The following is a 17,273-nucleotide window of genomic DNA, read 5'->3' as shown; positions in this document are numbered from 1 at the left end:
CTTTTTTTTCTCATCCTCAGCTTCTCACCTTTACTTTTCCTTCAACTATCCTGCAGCTGGGCTGCTTAAAGGGACACATCCATCGTTGTGTTTGGTTGGCCCCTTTGAGAAAGAGGCTCACTGGCGAATTCAAGATGAACACAGACAGAACACCAGAACTGGGGAAAAGGGGACCAGGGAGAGGTGAGCAGGGGCAGAAACAGCAGACCCATCTCTGCTGGGGAGAGAACCACTGGTCTCATTTCAGTCCATTCCCAGGCTACCTCCAGTTCTACCCTGTTTCTCCACAGGCCTTCCTGCCTTCTCACATTTTGCGTTGGTACGGAACTGGCAGACCAAGGAAGGCTATCCAAGGAAGAACTGAGGTTGCATCCCAACTTGCACTGCACCTCCCAGATGGAAGCGCTTAGTACAGTGTTCTGCACACAGTAAGCACTCAGTAAAATGATTGAATGAATGAATGATAATAATAATGATGATGGTATTTGTTAATCGCTTACTATATGCCAAGCACCATTCTAAGCGCTGAATGAAGGGCAGAAACAACAGCAGGAGCATGAGACCATCATGAGACAAAGCCGCTGGCTTCTGTGGCTGCATTTGTGACTGGAAGCCTATGAGGAGTCTGAAATTCCATTCCTCTAGCCAGAGTTCCCTATTGATTTTTGCTTTTATTTTTATATTTGTCCTTGCCTTTTACTTTGCTTAAGGGTTTTATTGCTTCATCTTTCCTTAGGTATCTGGCCCAGTCCTCTCCCTCAGCCCCTTATGTTCTTAGACTTTATGTGCCTTGAGAGCCAGGGACCATGTCTAATTTCTACCCATGTATTATTTCCCAATGCTTAATAGTAATAATAATAATAATAATAATAACAGTGGTACTTATTAAGTGCTTACTATGTGTAAAGCACTGTTCTAAGTGCTGTGGTGGTTACAAGGTGATCAGGTTGTCCCACAGGGGGCTCAGTCAATCCCCATTTTACAGATGAGATAACCGAGGCACAGAGAAGTTAAGTGACTTGCCCAAAGTCACACAGCTGACAATTGCCGGAGCCAGGATTTGAACCCAAGAGCTCTGACTCCAAAGCCCATGCTCTTTCCACTGAGCTACGCTGCTTCTCTAGTACAGTGCTCTGCACATGCAAGTGCTTAATAAATATTGCTGTCATCACTACTAATATTATTCCAGGCTGAGGGGGATCAGTGAGAGCCAGTATCTAATGGCCTGGCATTAGTAAGGTGTTTCTAGATTGTCACTCTATCAATCATATTTATTGACTGTCTACTATGTGCAGAGCACTGTACTGCTTGGGAGAGTACAATATAACAGAGTTGGTAGACACGTTCCCTGCATCAGTGAGTTTACAATGTAGAGGATCTTGAGGTGCTCCTCTCAAGACTTTAAATTTGCAGTGTAATCTGGGAATATGTCTACCTTTTAAAGGGGTAGGTCACTCACTGGTGTAGATAGGCAACTTAGAAGCAAAATCCTCATTACCATCCTAAACTCCTGTATACTTGTTCACTCCTGAACAGTTACAAGTTTCTATGTCCTTGCCCTATGTCCCTACCCCTTCATGTGATTTTTAATCAAATTGTGGAATCCATTTTTGCACTAATTACGTATTTCCAAGTTGTGTCTTATTCTTTGTCAACCTCCATAACTGTGTTTCCACACAGGAAAATGGCCAGTACATACTATTAATACTCTATGAGTGTTTTCCCTGAAAGCAGCTGCCATTTACAAACGGCATACGGACTTTGTGACATCAGACTATCAGTTATTGCTACACTGATCTTCCACCCACACGTGTGGTTTTTTCCATTTTCATTTTATAGTTTTTTTAATCTTACAAACAGCAGAAACTTTCTTTTGAAGCTGACTTCACAAAATACAGATGGAGAGTGCATGGATAAGTTAATCAATTCCTCAAGATCAACTGCATGTATCAAATGGACTCTGCTGAAATCTGGGCCATAACGCACGTAACACATGATAAATCTTTATGTTTAAAATCTCCTGAACTGTATTTCACTTATCAACTCGAACCTCAATCCATCGGCTTTGCTTATTGGAACAGGGAACAGAGAGGGTGAGAGGATGTTAGAAAGATTGTATGTCTCTTTCTCCTCTAATGCAGCCTCACCCAGAGTTGAATGAAAGCTGTTTATTGCAATTCTAACTGGGAAATTGGTGTAATCACACACTCAGCTCTAACTGAAATGATGCTTGAGGGTACAAATCTGGAAAACAACTACACCACAAAATCCAACAGTTAGAAGTACAGTAACATCTGAATTGAATGATAGTTCTGATTCATGATAAATTTATTACATGCAGGGTATATAAACCAGATGCATCTTTTGACTACATCAGTCAAAAAACAACTGTCACACTAATAGCAGCCATCGTAATAATAATCCCAACAGGAATCCAGATTTCCAAAGGGAAGATTTACAAACTTAAGGGTTTGAGGGTGGAAACTTGCAAAGCCAGTTAACAGAGGTGGGCAGGATCCCATGAGTGTTGGGCAGCACGGTGTGGAGTCGGGAACTGCTGAGGTCAGGACAGGAAGAATTGAGGTAAAACGGCAGGCTGCCCTCGCTGGTGCTTTCACTACGAAACAGTCTCAGATTGTACCCACTGAAGCAAATGGGGGAAGCACCGTGGTTTAATGGAAAGAGCCCGGGCTTGGGAGTCAGAGGTCACGGGTTCTAATTCCGACTCCGCCACTTGTCAGCTGTGTGACCTTGGGCAAGTCACAACTTCTCTGGGCCTCAGTTCCCTTATCTGTCAAACGGGGATGAAGATTGTGAGCACCACATGGTACAACCTGATTACCCTGTATCTACCCCAGCGCTTAGAACAGTGCCTGGCACATAATTAGCACTTAATAAATACCATTATTATTATTATTATCAGGCTCAGAATCATAATTCCCATTTTACAGATGAGGTAACTGAAGCACAGAGAAGTTGAAGTGACTTGCCCAAGGCAACACAGCAGACAAGCGGTAAAGCCGGGATTAGAACCCATGTCCTTCTGACTTCCACCATGCTGCTTCCCTAGCATCAAGTATAGTGCTTTGCACACAAGTAGGCACTCAATAAATAAATCTGTCCCTCAGGGTCAAAGATGATTTCTGTCATGGTGAGATTTTTGTGTTGACGTGTACCAGTGTAGCTGATCTGAGCAAGAGGTGACTGACATCGCGTTAGAAAGATAATCATCTCTGTAAAGATGGGTAATTGTAATAATCAGATTTTACTCACTATTTCCATAAAGCTTTGGTCCTGAAATTAGTTCACTGTGAGCTCAGTTCTTCCAGAGTCTAAAGGTGTTCCCTGTTAGGACGCTAGACAGTTTGCAGGCAAATTTATCTCTTCCAATGCATTGCTGAATACAAGGCACAATCAGAGTGGCAATGCATTTGGTGACCCCCTAGGAGTCTGAAACTATTCATGTTTATTGCAAAGTGCCTAACTTATTCCCAGGGAAATGCTTTGAGCACTAGGAGAATCAGACTCATTGTAATTTAGTGCTCAGAAGTTGCAGCAGTAAGATCAATGACTCTAAAAACAATTCCTCAGTGTAACCATAAACACGACAACAAGATGAAATATGAGTCACAATGAGGGTGGATACAGCCTCCGGTCTTGTTAGTGCAGTGCTGAATTTTGATGTCATTGTCTCCAGGTCCTGAGCTCAGAATACTACTACTACTACTAATAATAATAGCAATCATAATAAAGGTATTATTGTTATTCTGGTGTTTGCTAAGCATTGTATTACTATGGGCCAAGCATTGTACTAAGTATTGGAATAGGTACAAAAAAAATCAGGTTGGCCATAGCCCCTGTCAAATATGGGGCTCATAGCTTAAGTAATATCCCAAACCTCCTGGTTTTTTATTGGACCTCAGAACAGCAAACAAATCAATCAATCAATTGTATTCACTGAGCACTTATTGGGTGCAAAGCATCACCATCAATGGTATTTATTGAACACTTACTATGTGCAAAGCACTGTACTAAGTCTTGGGAGAAGTATATAACAGAGTTGGTAGACACACTCCCTGTCTAAAATGAGCTTAGAGTCTAGAGGAGCACACATTAATACAAATAAATAATTTATAATATATATCAAGCACTTGGGAGAGTCCAATATAACACAGTTGGTAGACTTGTGCTCTGCACACAAGGAGCTAGCGGGGAAAACAGGCATGGATATAAATAAATTACAGCTCTGTAGCTGTGTTGTGGGGCTGAGTGTGGGGTGAATAAAGGCAGCAAATCCAAGTGCAAAGAGGATACAGAAGAGAGAGGGAGCAGAGAAATGAGGACTTGGTTGGGGCATGCCTTCTGGAGATGTCATTTTAGTCAGGCTTTGAAGGTGGGGAGAGTGATGGTCTGGCAGATGGGAAGGGGGAGGGGGCTCCAGGCCAGAGGCAGGACGTGAGTGAAGGGTCAGTGTCAAGACAGACAAGATCGAGATCCAGTGAGTAGGCCAGCGTTAGAGGAGCCAAGTGAGTGTAGTGGGCTGTAGAAGGAAACCAGTGAGGTAAGATAGGAGGGGGCAAAGTGATTGGGTGCTTTAAAGTCAATGGTAAGGAGTTTCAGTTCAATGCAGAGATGACTGGGCAGTCATGGGAGGTTCTTAAGAAGTGGGGAAACACGGACTGAATGGTTTGGTAGAAAAATGATCTGGGCAGCAGGGTGATATATGGACTGAAGTGGGGAGAGACAGGAGGCAGGGAGGTCAGCAGAGAGGCTGAGGTGATGCGGGGTGGGGCGCGCTGGGCCTCATTTCTTGAAGGTGCTCACACACACAACACAGTTCTTCAGCCCCCCTAGTGTCCAGGTGCCACTGACTTGGTGAGTGTAGGGGATCTCTTTGGGGATTTTCTGGGGAGCAGGCCCAAAGACCGGTTGGGTTAAGATCCCAGACAAGCCTGGGGGAAGTTTGGCTAAGATCCCCATCCCAAATCTCCTCATTACACCTGGGAGGTGAGGACCATACCCGGTTGAGCGCTGAGAAGGGTGGCAAGCTGAGGAATGGAAGACGTGGGAGGTAAATGGCTGGGGACCAAGGGCCAGCAACTCCCTCCCGCACCGAGATTCAGGATCCCAACTAGAACGGAGACATGTTGAGCACAAAAATCAGCACCTCAGAATACCGCTGGGGAGCCTTGCACACCAAGAAAATGAATGAACAAAGACATCTGGATAATGATTCCCACTGTGCTCAATGACTTCCACAAAGATGAATGGATAGAATAAATGGACACAAGCATGCCACAGTTAACTGCTTTCTCAAAATGATTACAAAAATATAAAGTCAAGAGAGAAAAAAAAAAATCAAACTCGGGCCTTCCAGAGTAATCAAAGGAAATATTCCTGTTTTTAAATAAACTTTTTCACCCCTTCTCAATTCCACATCATCTTTGGCAGTGAACAGAAAATGTGCAAGTATGTTTTGGGCCTCCTAATTCTAATAAAATAATTAGAATTGGTTCTAATAAAAAATAAAATGATTCGTAGCAGTCTCAGTAAGCACTCAATAAATACCACTGATTGATTATGCCCTTTAAATTGTAGAGCCCTTAATGACTGATCAATGGAAGCTGAATAGGAGGGAGTTCACTCATTTTCTACATTCATCTAGCTCTAACCTGGGAAAAGCAGAACAGATGACAAGGAGTTCTGATGAAATGTGCATTTCTGTTAGCATATGTTAGTCATTTTCACCCAGATCTACTATTCATGCTATTCAGCCTGTCCTAAAGAAAACTTTTCTCCCCCTCACTGCTGTAAAGTTCACCTAGTTTTTATTAGGATCTTTATTATGCAAAGCTGAGAGTGTCCTATAGGGAGATTCCCTAAACAGCAGCAAACCAAACCCAAATTAGAAAGTTGCTGAGCTTTTTTTTTTTTGTCAGAAATACATTTCTTGTAAAAGTGAGACAAACTCTCTTTTAGGAGACAAAATTTGGGGTTTCCACGATAATCTACTTTTGCAGCCCTCTCAACTGTGCTTAGCTGAGCCAACTGAGAAACTGGAGTTGTTGTTGGGTAACTCTCAAACTCTCAAACCACAGAGTCAGAGTTCCTTTTGATATGGAGCACAGTGGAACTACCCATTGCCTCTCCCTTTCCAACACATTAGAGTTAGACAGCAACGGATGATCTGGATTATCCTCAGGGGTACATTTCTGTGAGAAACACCAAGTAATCAATCGATCAATAGTATTTATCCAGTGCTGTGTGCGGAGCACTGTACAAAATGCTTGGGAAAGTTCAGTATAAGCGTTGGTAGACTCATGCCCTGCCCATGAGTTGACTTTCTAGAGATGAGTTTACAGTCTAGAAGTAATGTATTCATGTAGTAATGCTATTTATTATGTACCCGCTGTGTGCAATGCAGTGCACTAAGTGATTGGGAAAAGCACCCTGGGCACATGACACATTTCTTGCTTATAAAGAGTTTACACCCTTAGGATGCTTGTACTCTGTAGAGAGATGGATTCCACTCCTAGCTCTGTCACTTGTTTGCTGGGTGACCTTAGGAAAGTCATGACTTCTCTGTGCTTCAGTTTCCTCATCTGTGAAAATGGGGACAAAATATCTGTTCTCCTCCCTTCCCCCACTTTAACTATGAGTCCCATGTGGGACAGGGACAGTGTGTGAACTGATTATCTTGAATCTATCCCAGTGTTTAGCACATTGTTTTGCAATGAGCACTTAAGACCTTCAATAACAATAATGACTTATTGTAGCAGGCTTTAGGCAAACCCAAACAAACTTTATACAGTCAGAAAATTAACTCACATACTTGGCTAGCCCAACTCCAGCAGTGCTTGGAAAAACAGATTAACTAGAATCCACGCAGAATCCAACTAATCCCTGGTGAATCAAGAATAGTGTCCCTACAAATGTTCTTCAGAGTAAGGAGGAAAGAATACATTGTTCTTCTAGAAGGTAAGCTCCTGTGGGCAGGGTATGTGTCTACCAACTCTGTTGTAATGTACTCTCCCAAGCGCTTAGTACAGTTCTCCGCACAGTCAATGCCCAACAAATACCGCTGATAGATTGTCCTCAAGACAGCTTCTGACATCATCTCAGGACTTGCAAGTCAACCTCAGCCACCCAGTTTTGGGGGGTTTTTTAATGGTATTTGTTAAGCACTTACTACGTGCCAGGCATTGTTCTAACCACAGTTGGCAGGAATACCCTATTCTTGCCCAATTAATCAATAAACAGTATTTATTGAAAACTTACTGTGAGTACAACACTGTATCCACCCAAGTGCTTAGAACAGTGTCTGGCATATAGTAAGTGCTTAACAAATGCCACAACTACTATTATTATTATTACTAAGTGTTTGAAATCCCAAGGATTGCATAAAGACCGCAGAGCCAGAGACACCTGAGACTTGAAATATCCAGACTAGAATTATTATAAGCAATGATTCAAATTACACATTGTAGTTAATAGGTAACCAGAACTCCAGTAGTCAGTGCATTACTGAACTAGCGATTTATCACACACATTCATCAAAATTTATTGGATGCCCATAATGGTGTAAAGCCTACACATAAGTATGACAGGTAGTGTTTTATTTCAAGCCTCACTTTTCACTTGCTGAAATATGTCCGCCTGGAATACCTGACCTGAATCCCTATATGGTTGTTAGGATTAACAGAAGAGCTAAAAGTTCAAACATTAGACATATTTTTAAAAATCCATATTTTCCAAAGCGATTTACTGATGAAATGTTGCTATGGAGAGTCACACCTGATTTATTTGTCAGTATTTGTCATACTTGATGCTTGGCAGAGTTCTAATTAACACATAATTGCTCCATTGAGTTTTGGGGGGGAACTGCCCTGTTTCTAGAGCTCTGTCCCTTTACTGATTAACTTGTTTACTGCAGAGTTATTCTGCAGGGTCAGGCTGAACTAATGAGTTGAGCGCTGAACTTGAGCTAAACAGAAACCAATCAGAACAAGCCAAGGTTGGAAATGGTCCAGATTTGGGGTATTTAATCACAGAGATTTCTGGAGCTTTGGGGATAGAGCTGAAATGAAGTACAGGAAAGGCTAGCAAAAAAGAAAAGGAGTTACATGACAATCTGGGGGGCGGGGGGGGGGGCGGGGGAAGAGGGAGTATGAGTTAATTAGATGGGGGATATAAAGCGGAGAATAGTAAGACTAAGAGGGATTTTTAAATTCATGACAAAATGTTCTTTGAAAATGGAGATGACTGGGCAGAGAACAGAGGTGCTTGTGTGGCTAACGATTTTCCCTGGGTTTGTGACTTTTTTTTTTAAATCATTTTACAGTCCTATATCTTGCCTGCCTCCTCTGCCATAATTAGTTCCACATGTGATCTCTCCATTTTCAGAAGATTTATTCCTCTTTAAGCTGCCATTTTCTTGAACACAAGGCCAAATACACTGGTGCTTTTGAAGGGTTGTGCTCCCTCTGCCACATTGCAGACAAAGAATGAGTAACTCAAAGGTTAATTTCTCGCCACCCCGCCTCCCCGCAACTCTTATTAGCACTAATGGGTAAGTCGTAAGGGGGTTGGGTTGCCTCTCTTCCCAGGGGCTACAAAAAGGTCAAAGGAACATTATATATTTTTCCATAGTCCCTACCCAGTTCAATGTTCGGTTCCTCCCAGACGCTGAGTGGCACACACAGATAATTTCAGCAGATGCTGCTAAATATTCCCCCATCCAAAGCACTCCTTACTATAGTACACCATTCAGCTCAGTATATAGCCTCAGGTGACAACAGAAGACCAGCTGCCATGGTAATAACAGGCGAAAGAAGGAGAATGTTATGGCAGTAAGCGGGGAAAAGAGATTTCTCCAACTTTTGACTCCACCAGTTTAGAAATATCGAAGGACGATTGACACAGTGAAGTATGTGTTTTCTTCCCCAGGAAGAGCCTAGAAGAAAGTCGCCATTGCAAGCTCTGGCGGGGGCCACAGAGTAGTGAAAAGTAGAAGTCTTGGCCTTCTCTGCTCCCCGCTTTGGGCTGTGATAGCCCTAGCTATGAGTTCTCTGCCTTGGATATAAATACATTTTAAGCCCCCTGAAGGCAGGGACATTCTGCCTCAATATATTATTTATAAATATATTTATTTATTATTATTTAGAGAAGCAGCATGGCCCAGTGGAAAGAGCACGGGCTTTGGAGTCAGAGGTCATGGGTTCAAATCCCAGCTCCACCAATTGTCAGCTGTGTGACTTTGGGCAAACCACTTAACTTCTCTGGGCCTCAGTTACCTCATCTGTAAAATGGAGATTAAGACTGTGAGTCCCCTGTGGGACAACCTGATCACCTTGTTACCTCTCCAGCACTTAGAACAGTGCTTTGCACATAGTAAGCACTTAATAAATGCCATTATTATTATTAATAAATTATTATTAATAACTAATCAAATTATTAGCTCCAAATGCATCACCAGATACCCAGGGTATTATACCAGTAACAATAACATTTATTAAGTGTTTACTGTGTGCTAAACACTGTGTTTAGCTCCTAGGTCCCAGTTGAGACTCAGGCTCAAGAGGGAGGAAGAACAAGTATTTTATTCCAATTTTATGGGTGATGAGACTGAGGCACAGAGAGGTTATGTTACTTGTCCAAGGTCACACAGCTGGTAAATGGTAGAGCTAGGGCTAGAACCTGTGTGCCCTGACTCTCTAGCCCATTCTCTTTCCACTAAGCCATGCTGCCTCCCTGGTGGAAACCCAATAAATGTTATTTGAATGAAAAAAAATGAAGCACTCTCCAAGTTAAACAAAGAGAGCTGCCATCTGAGATTATTCCACTTCATTTGTTCCTCCATTTTGACTAGAAGTAGGCTGCCAGGTATAAGTAGAGTTGCTTGTTTCAGAGACAATAGCAGAGTATCTGGCAAGATCACGATGTAGGCAGATTTTCTTTGAGCTTGAAAATGGAAAGATAAACTTTAATAAATAAGCAGTTCCAGAGAGGCTAGACACTCACATTTGACATTTGCACAACCTCTTTCTTTTCAAGGCAGAACACATCATATGTTTTCTTAAGGTCTTGGACTTAACAAATAGCTTGCTCAGAATCTTTATAAATTGATATGTGATCTATCTATATGGTTTAGACAGGTGCTTAACCGGTACTGAACACTGAAGCTGTATTTCTCAGGTTTGAAGACAACAGCATCAGAATCCCTGGATGCAGGCTTACAAAGAGGACTGGAGTGGTTTTTAGCAAGTTATTTTTGTCTTTGGGGCAAGTAAACTTGTAGCATAAATAGGAAAAGAAAAACCAAGGGGCATTTTTTTGTATGCACTTAAGATCCCAAGCTGCAATAATGTGCACTTAGGTCAACTACCATTTTTGATAGGACTCTTGCTCACTATGCCTAGTCCAAATGGACATAGGGATTTGATTCTGAAATGTTTCCATTTTAATAATAATAATAATGGTATTTGTTAAGCGCTTACTATGTGCAAAGCACTGTTTTAAGCACCGGGGAGGATACAAGGTGATCAGGTTGTCCCACGGGGGGATCACAGTCTTAATTCCCATTTTATAGATGAGGGAACTGAGGCACAGAGAAGTTAAGTGACTTGCCCAAGGTCACACAGCTGAGAAGTGGCAGAGCCAGAGTTAGAACCCGTGACCTCTGACTCCCAAGCCCATTTTAGGAGACTGATTGCTTTGGAGACCCCTTTGTAAATTCCTAATTTTTTTTTTATGCTCCTGAGATGCTGAGGTATGCACAGTGAAATCATATGTCTCATGAAAGATGTAATGGCCAGTGTGAAATGCGACTGTTTCAAGTATACCCTTCACTCCACAGGCAGGGGGATGGGAATGTAGTTTTTTTCTACTTGCTGCAGAGAGGAAGTATCCAGACTTTTTGGAGTTTGAAATGGAGCATTCTTCTTAGGATCCCTTCATTGTCCCCATCCCCAGACTACCTCGTAAATAATGTTCCTTTAATATGGTATTGGTTTATGGAAGCTGTTTGTGGGTGGGGAACTCTTTGTACTGTACTCTCCAAAGTACTTAGTACAGTGCCCGGCCAGTGGTAAGCATTCAATAAATACCATTATTTAGATAAATATGTATATTTAACTATCTCTCTCTAAATAGGCATATGTATACTAGAGAAGCAGCATGGCCTAATGGATAAAGTAGGTGCGTGGCAGTCAAAAGGACCTGGGTCCGAATCCCGGCTCTGTCACTGGTCTGCTGTGTGACCTTGGGTAACTCATTTAACTTCTCTGGGCCTCAGTTACCTCATCTGTAAAATGGGGATTGAGACTGGCAGTCCTATGTGAGACACGGACTGTTTCCAACCTGGTAGTTATTTTGTAACTACCCCAGTTCTTAGTACAGTGCCTGGCACATAGTAAGCACTTAAATTCCACAATTATTATATATGTATAAAATATGTACTATATATAAAATGTACAGATATTCTTTCATATCCAAAAGACCTCCCCTTGATTTCACCTTATTCCCTTCCCAAGCTCCATCCCCCATGTTGTTACCCCTGCCCCATTTCCTTGGTTCTGCTATGACTTTAAGTGGAGGAGCCAGTCTGTTTTACAGTCTGTGATTGTGGCCACACTTTTGTGCGGCTGCAGCAACTGGTGTGGGTAACCCAGTCATTGTAACCCTAAAATCCTATAGCAACTTTGAGGCCCACTGCTCTAAATCAACCAAAGTTTGAAGCATAATCACTTTTTTTTGCATTCCATAGCTATTTTCTGTGATTGATTCGTCATCCAAGACTCTCTCCCATCACTACAAAATGTGCATCTATGACATATACTTCTATATTACTTTTTGAACATCATAATGATTGCCAAGATTTCACATGCATTCAAGTTGAAAGCAGATAAGGTTTCAATTGCTTAACACATCAACCTTTGGTGCAGTGCTCTAAATAAACTTTTGATCATACTCTTGCAGCCGGCTTCTGCAGTGGCTTATAGAAATCTGAAGTGGGGAAATTTACAGATTGCAATCTATCACCCAAACCCCATCATCGTGTTGGCTCTGAAGTCAAATCTTCACAGCCAGATAACGTTCATGCCTTACTGAACCGAAAAACTCTATGCTTCAAAAGACCCGACTTTACTAAAACACACCTGGAATGACCTCGCTGTACTTGCTATTGAAGTAACTCTAGATTAAGAATGGAATAGAGGTCAAGGTTCCCAGAGAGGTCAGACTACTTTAAAGAAAGGCTGTGTCAAACCAAAGAGGCACTTTTTCTGGGAAGATTGTAAAAAATGTACACTCCACAAAAAGACCAAGAATCCATTAATAATTGGTAAAGCTGTAAACTTGACAGGATCCTTCCAATATCTGTACATACACCAACATAAGAACCAAAAAACTCCCGTCTTCTGAGGCAGACAGAATGCCAATACTACATCTCTATTTTAAGAAACTAAAGAAAATGGAGGAAACCTGATAACCCAAATAAACCTTTCAAATGAGACAGAACTTTCAAGAGGACTTAAAAAACTAGATACACATTTATTTTTGCTCTTCTCTTTTATTCTTTGTTATTGCACACCTGTCTTTCACCTGTCCCACACAGAGCCTGTATTTGGATCTTAACTTTTCGGTGCCTCATCTGTAAAATAGACTAAATACCTGTTCTTCCTTCCCCATGGACTACTAGCCCTCTGTGGACAGGGACCGTATGGGATCTCATTATCTTGTATCTGACCCATTGCTTACCCTAGTATTTGGCAGTGCTTACACAACCATTTGATTTTGACTATGGTTTGTAGGTGGGGCTGGTGAAACTGCTGTAGAAGTTGGAAATGCCAGCTGCAGAAGACACAGTTCTCATAGTCATTTAGAAGATTAAACACCACAACACCCGTACAGGCCTTCCATTTCATACTCCGATTTGCAATCTGCTGAAAGCCATACTGTCTTTTTAAATTCTTTTTTCTATCTCTTTGTATAGCTGTGCACTGTAGGACAGTGTACTATCAAGGTAGCAGAACTTGATGACAGAATTAAGCGCTATGTTACTGATGAAAAATGACTGCATTTAAGGCTCTCCTGGGTCTAGGATGGTTCATGACTTCCATTTTCTTCAGACTTAATGATTAGCCTATGGATAGAGTCTCTCATCAAGCCTTGGGCTTGAGGCCTCAGGATGGGAACCTGAATAAAGTAATTGATTTTGGTGCTAGTGCTTTCTACATCACCACTTCACCTTCTCTTTCTTGCCAGGCAAGTTCCCGCTGGGGCATGAGTGCAACAAGCATGAGAGCAGCAGGGGTACAGTACACTGTGAAATTTACGCCACAGCTTTTTATTGCAAGATCCATCTATGGCTGAAGTGACCACAGCATAAAGCCAATGTTGCAATGTGGCAGTATGACCCAGAAGGTGGTGGCCCTGGTAGCCACAATTTGCTTGGCCCTCCCATCTTGCAGAATGCCCCATGTGGTGCTTTGAGCAGAAGCTTTCACCCGAACAGGGAGATTAGGGGCTAGAACAGGGAATCATCTGTTTGCCTTCCCATGTGAATAATTCTAGAGCACATTCATCTGCATAAAGCAGTTACTGAGACATCACCTCAAAGACGTTTGACAATGCTCATACCTTATTTTGTTGGAAGCATTTTTTCTTACTGGATTGGAAGCCTATTTTGATTTTTGCATGCAGACACCTAGTTGTATCTTCAGACATAGCCCTGCTTCACACCAACAGTAATGGGTCGTATAGGGCACTTTCAACTCTGATTCTCCAAACCATTCCATTGTTTAGAGGTGGAATGAAGGAAGCAGAGAGCCCTCAATCGGCAACAGCTGTCCACCAGGTGTTCTTCTGAGCCAATTAGGAGACAAGCTTGAGGTCCCCATCTCAAGGAGAAAAGTACCCCCCCAACACCCCTCTTGATGCTAGGTAAAGGGTATTTTCAGAGCAGCAAAACTTCAATCCAAAGCTTTCCAAGCCTTTGGCGCAGAATTGTGACAGAAAGCACTAGTATCAAATTCCTGTAACATTAGCTGGTTAACCAGTCAGGTATCATTAGCCTCATTAACTCAGAAGTGAAATCCAAGGAATTTTTGAAACTTGCCATTAAAATTGCTCCCAACAGACCACTAAAAGTCTTTCTGGAATTCTTCCTCAGAACAGGGATCTGGTCAACTTCTCTATCTTTGGGGTTTGAACAAATATGCATTCACTTATTCATTCAGTCATATTTATTGAGCGCTTACTGTGTGCAGAGCACTGTACTAAGCACTTGGGACATACAGTATGCATGAACCCCCTGAGGGAAGCTTGCTAGCATTGAAAAAACCCGACAGCCGCTTAATTTAAACTGGAAATTATTTGAACAGTAGAAGGAAACATAATCTTTATACAGAAGCAAACAAGACAAAATTTCAATAGTGTTCTTTCTATAAGCTATTCTCTTCTTAATGCCAGGTAGAAAGCTAGTCCCAGAATCTTTTGCTGGACCATCCTTTTACTATGCACGGAAAATATATCAGACGAGACATTCTGTGCAATTACAACATCTAAACCTTGTCCAACTGATAGGTACCCAAGGCTCATGGACTATGCCTGGCAGCACTCTGGGGAAGAAAGAAACCAGTTCTTTTGATCGGTGCATGTAGGAGGAAGGTAGTTACAGCCCAGCAGAACAAGATCACCTAATGAAGCATTTCGTAGCATACTGAGGAAAGAGTTCTGGTCAAAATGGTCTGTTGGGTGGGCTTACTGATTTATGACCTTACTACCAGATGTCTGGCTGGCCGGGGTTGGAATTTCAAAATACATGCGAGGAGGCATGGCAGAATCATTCTGATTAGGGTGGGCATCACTTTTTACGTTGCACTGCCTGATTTTCAACTGGCTTAGCTCTTGTCTGGACCTATTGAGGAAGGGAGGAAGGTTGGCAAAAGGGTGCCTAGAACTCTTAATGCTACCAGTTGCCACTATAATTCTGATACTAAGAGCTAACTCAGGGTTTTACCAGAGTTTCTCCTTGCCCTCCAGTTGACCTCTGGTATTGCCACACCACACAGACTGTGGAACACTCTTCAGTCTCTGGCTTCTTTCCTCTCCACCCACCACAGTGTTAAGAAGTTCAAATGGAGTGGAGACATGTCCTGAGGCCAGCCACTCTGTAGCCAAGGACCAACTCACTCCCCTGAGAGGACCACTGATGCCTTATGATCTCCCCGTTAGGAGCAGCCTTAAGCATAGTTTAGTTAGTTTCTTATTGGGATAGTCACAAGACATGTCAGGCAAAAAATGTTTTGGGTTATTGGTTATACAATACAGTTCTTTCAGATGGACATGGGGTCAGTGACTTTCCCAAGGCATCATCAATCTTTAATGTTACTCGATGCCCGTAGGATGGCCTGAATTGGAAACTAAACTCCACTTCTTCCCAGAATATACACAGCACTAACCTCCTCAGCTCTGCCCAGTGGTCACATGGAACGCATGGGACTGGGACACAAACACGGAAAAGAATGACTTGCAACTGCCAGGGAAATAGCATAGTCTAGTGGATAGAGCACAGGCTTGGGAGTCAGAAGGATCTGGGTTCAAATAGTAACTCTGCCACTTTCATTCAATCGTATTTATTGAGCACTTACTGGGTGCAGAGCACTGTACATTTGTCTGCTGTGTGACCTTGGGCAAATCACAACTTCTCTGTGCCTCAGTTCCCTCATCTGTAAAATGGGGATTAAGAATGTGAGCCCTGTGTGGGACAGGGACTGTGTCCAATTTAATTATCTTGTATTTACCCCAGCACTTAGAACAGTGTCCAGCACACAGTAAGCATTTAACAAATTTATTATGTTCTCCCTATCTCAAGGCAGACCTGTAGACTTTAGACAGATAAAGGCCAGGTGAATCCCAAAAAGATACCAGATCTAGAAGACCATGGGGTGAGTAATCCTGTGGTCTCAGGAAAATTTAATCTCTGTTTTTTGGCTGAGTTTTTAGTCATAACAGAGGACATGATTGATATGCATTCCCTTCTCTCCAAGCAGTCTGTGCTGCAATTTCAACCTGTTCATGAAATTCACTCCAAACAATTTTGGGTACCTATTGATTCGGATTCTGTCTGCTCTGAAAAGGGAGAGTGCTGCTGTCATAAACTTAGGGAGTGACAGAATCAAGAACCTCCACCAATTTAACACCGGCATGAGACTAACTCTTGGCCATGCCTCACACAAGAGTGAGCTCAAGTGACGGGATGAACCAGGTGCCCAGTCTATCTTGGAGCCCCTTAGGGAGTTGGGTTGTAGGCAGTTGCAGAAGCTTCTGAAGCCCCGGAAGTAATTCTCAGGAGTGGCCTGGTTCAAGTTGAGAATACACAAATAAGGAGAGAGCAGCTCGGCCTAGTGGATAGACTCTGGGCCTGGGTTCTAATCCTTGCTCTGCCACTTGTCTGTTGTGTGGCCTTGGGTAAATCCTTGATTTCTCTGTCCTTCAGTTATCTCATCTGTAAAATGGGGGTTAATACTTTGAGCCCCATATGGGACAGGGACTGTGTCCAACATGATTATCTTACATCTACCCCAGTGCTTAGTACAGTGCTGGCACGTAGCCAGTGCTTAACAAATACCAAAAAAAACCCTCAAAACAGAGAACATATGTTCCTCTCCCCACACCTCCCCAAATCATGGGGTTATCAATTTGAGTGTAAGCTCCACTGGGCAGGAAACATGTAACTTCATTATTCTGTATTTCCCAAGCACCAATTGCAGAGCACCACACCAAGTGGGAGTTAAATACTACTACTACTACTACTACTATTAATAGTGGTATTTGTTAAGTACTTACTATGTGCCAAACACTGTACGAAGAGCTGGGGCAGATACAAAGTCATCATATCCCACATGGGGCTCACATTTTAAGTAGAACGGAGAACAGGTATTGACTGTCCATTTTGCAGGTGAGGGAACTGAGGCACAGAAAAGTTAAGTGACTTGCCCAAGGTCATACAACAGGTACGTACGTGGTGGAGACGGAATTAGAACCCAGGGCCTCTGACTCTCAGGCTCATGCTATTTCCTACTGCACGCTGTTTCTTGCTGAAATGCTGCTGCTACTACTACTATTGTTACTATCCTTCTGTAGATGCAAAGAGTGAACTGGGATCAATCAATACAATAAAAAGATGGTACCTATTAAGCACTTATTATGTGCCAGGCACTATGTTAAGTGGAGGGGAAGATATAAGAGAATCAGATTGGACTCACACAGGG

The sequence above is a fragment of the Tachyglossus aculeatus genome, chromosome 13 (assembly GCF_015852505.1).
Source record: "Tachyglossus aculeatus isolate mTacAcu1 chromosome 13, mTacAcu1.pri, whole genome shotgun sequence".
Classification (NCBI taxonomy): Eukaryota; Metazoa; Chordata; class Mammalia; order Monotremata; family Tachyglossidae; genus Tachyglossus; species Tachyglossus aculeatus.
This window is presented reverse-complemented; position numbering follows the sequence as displayed.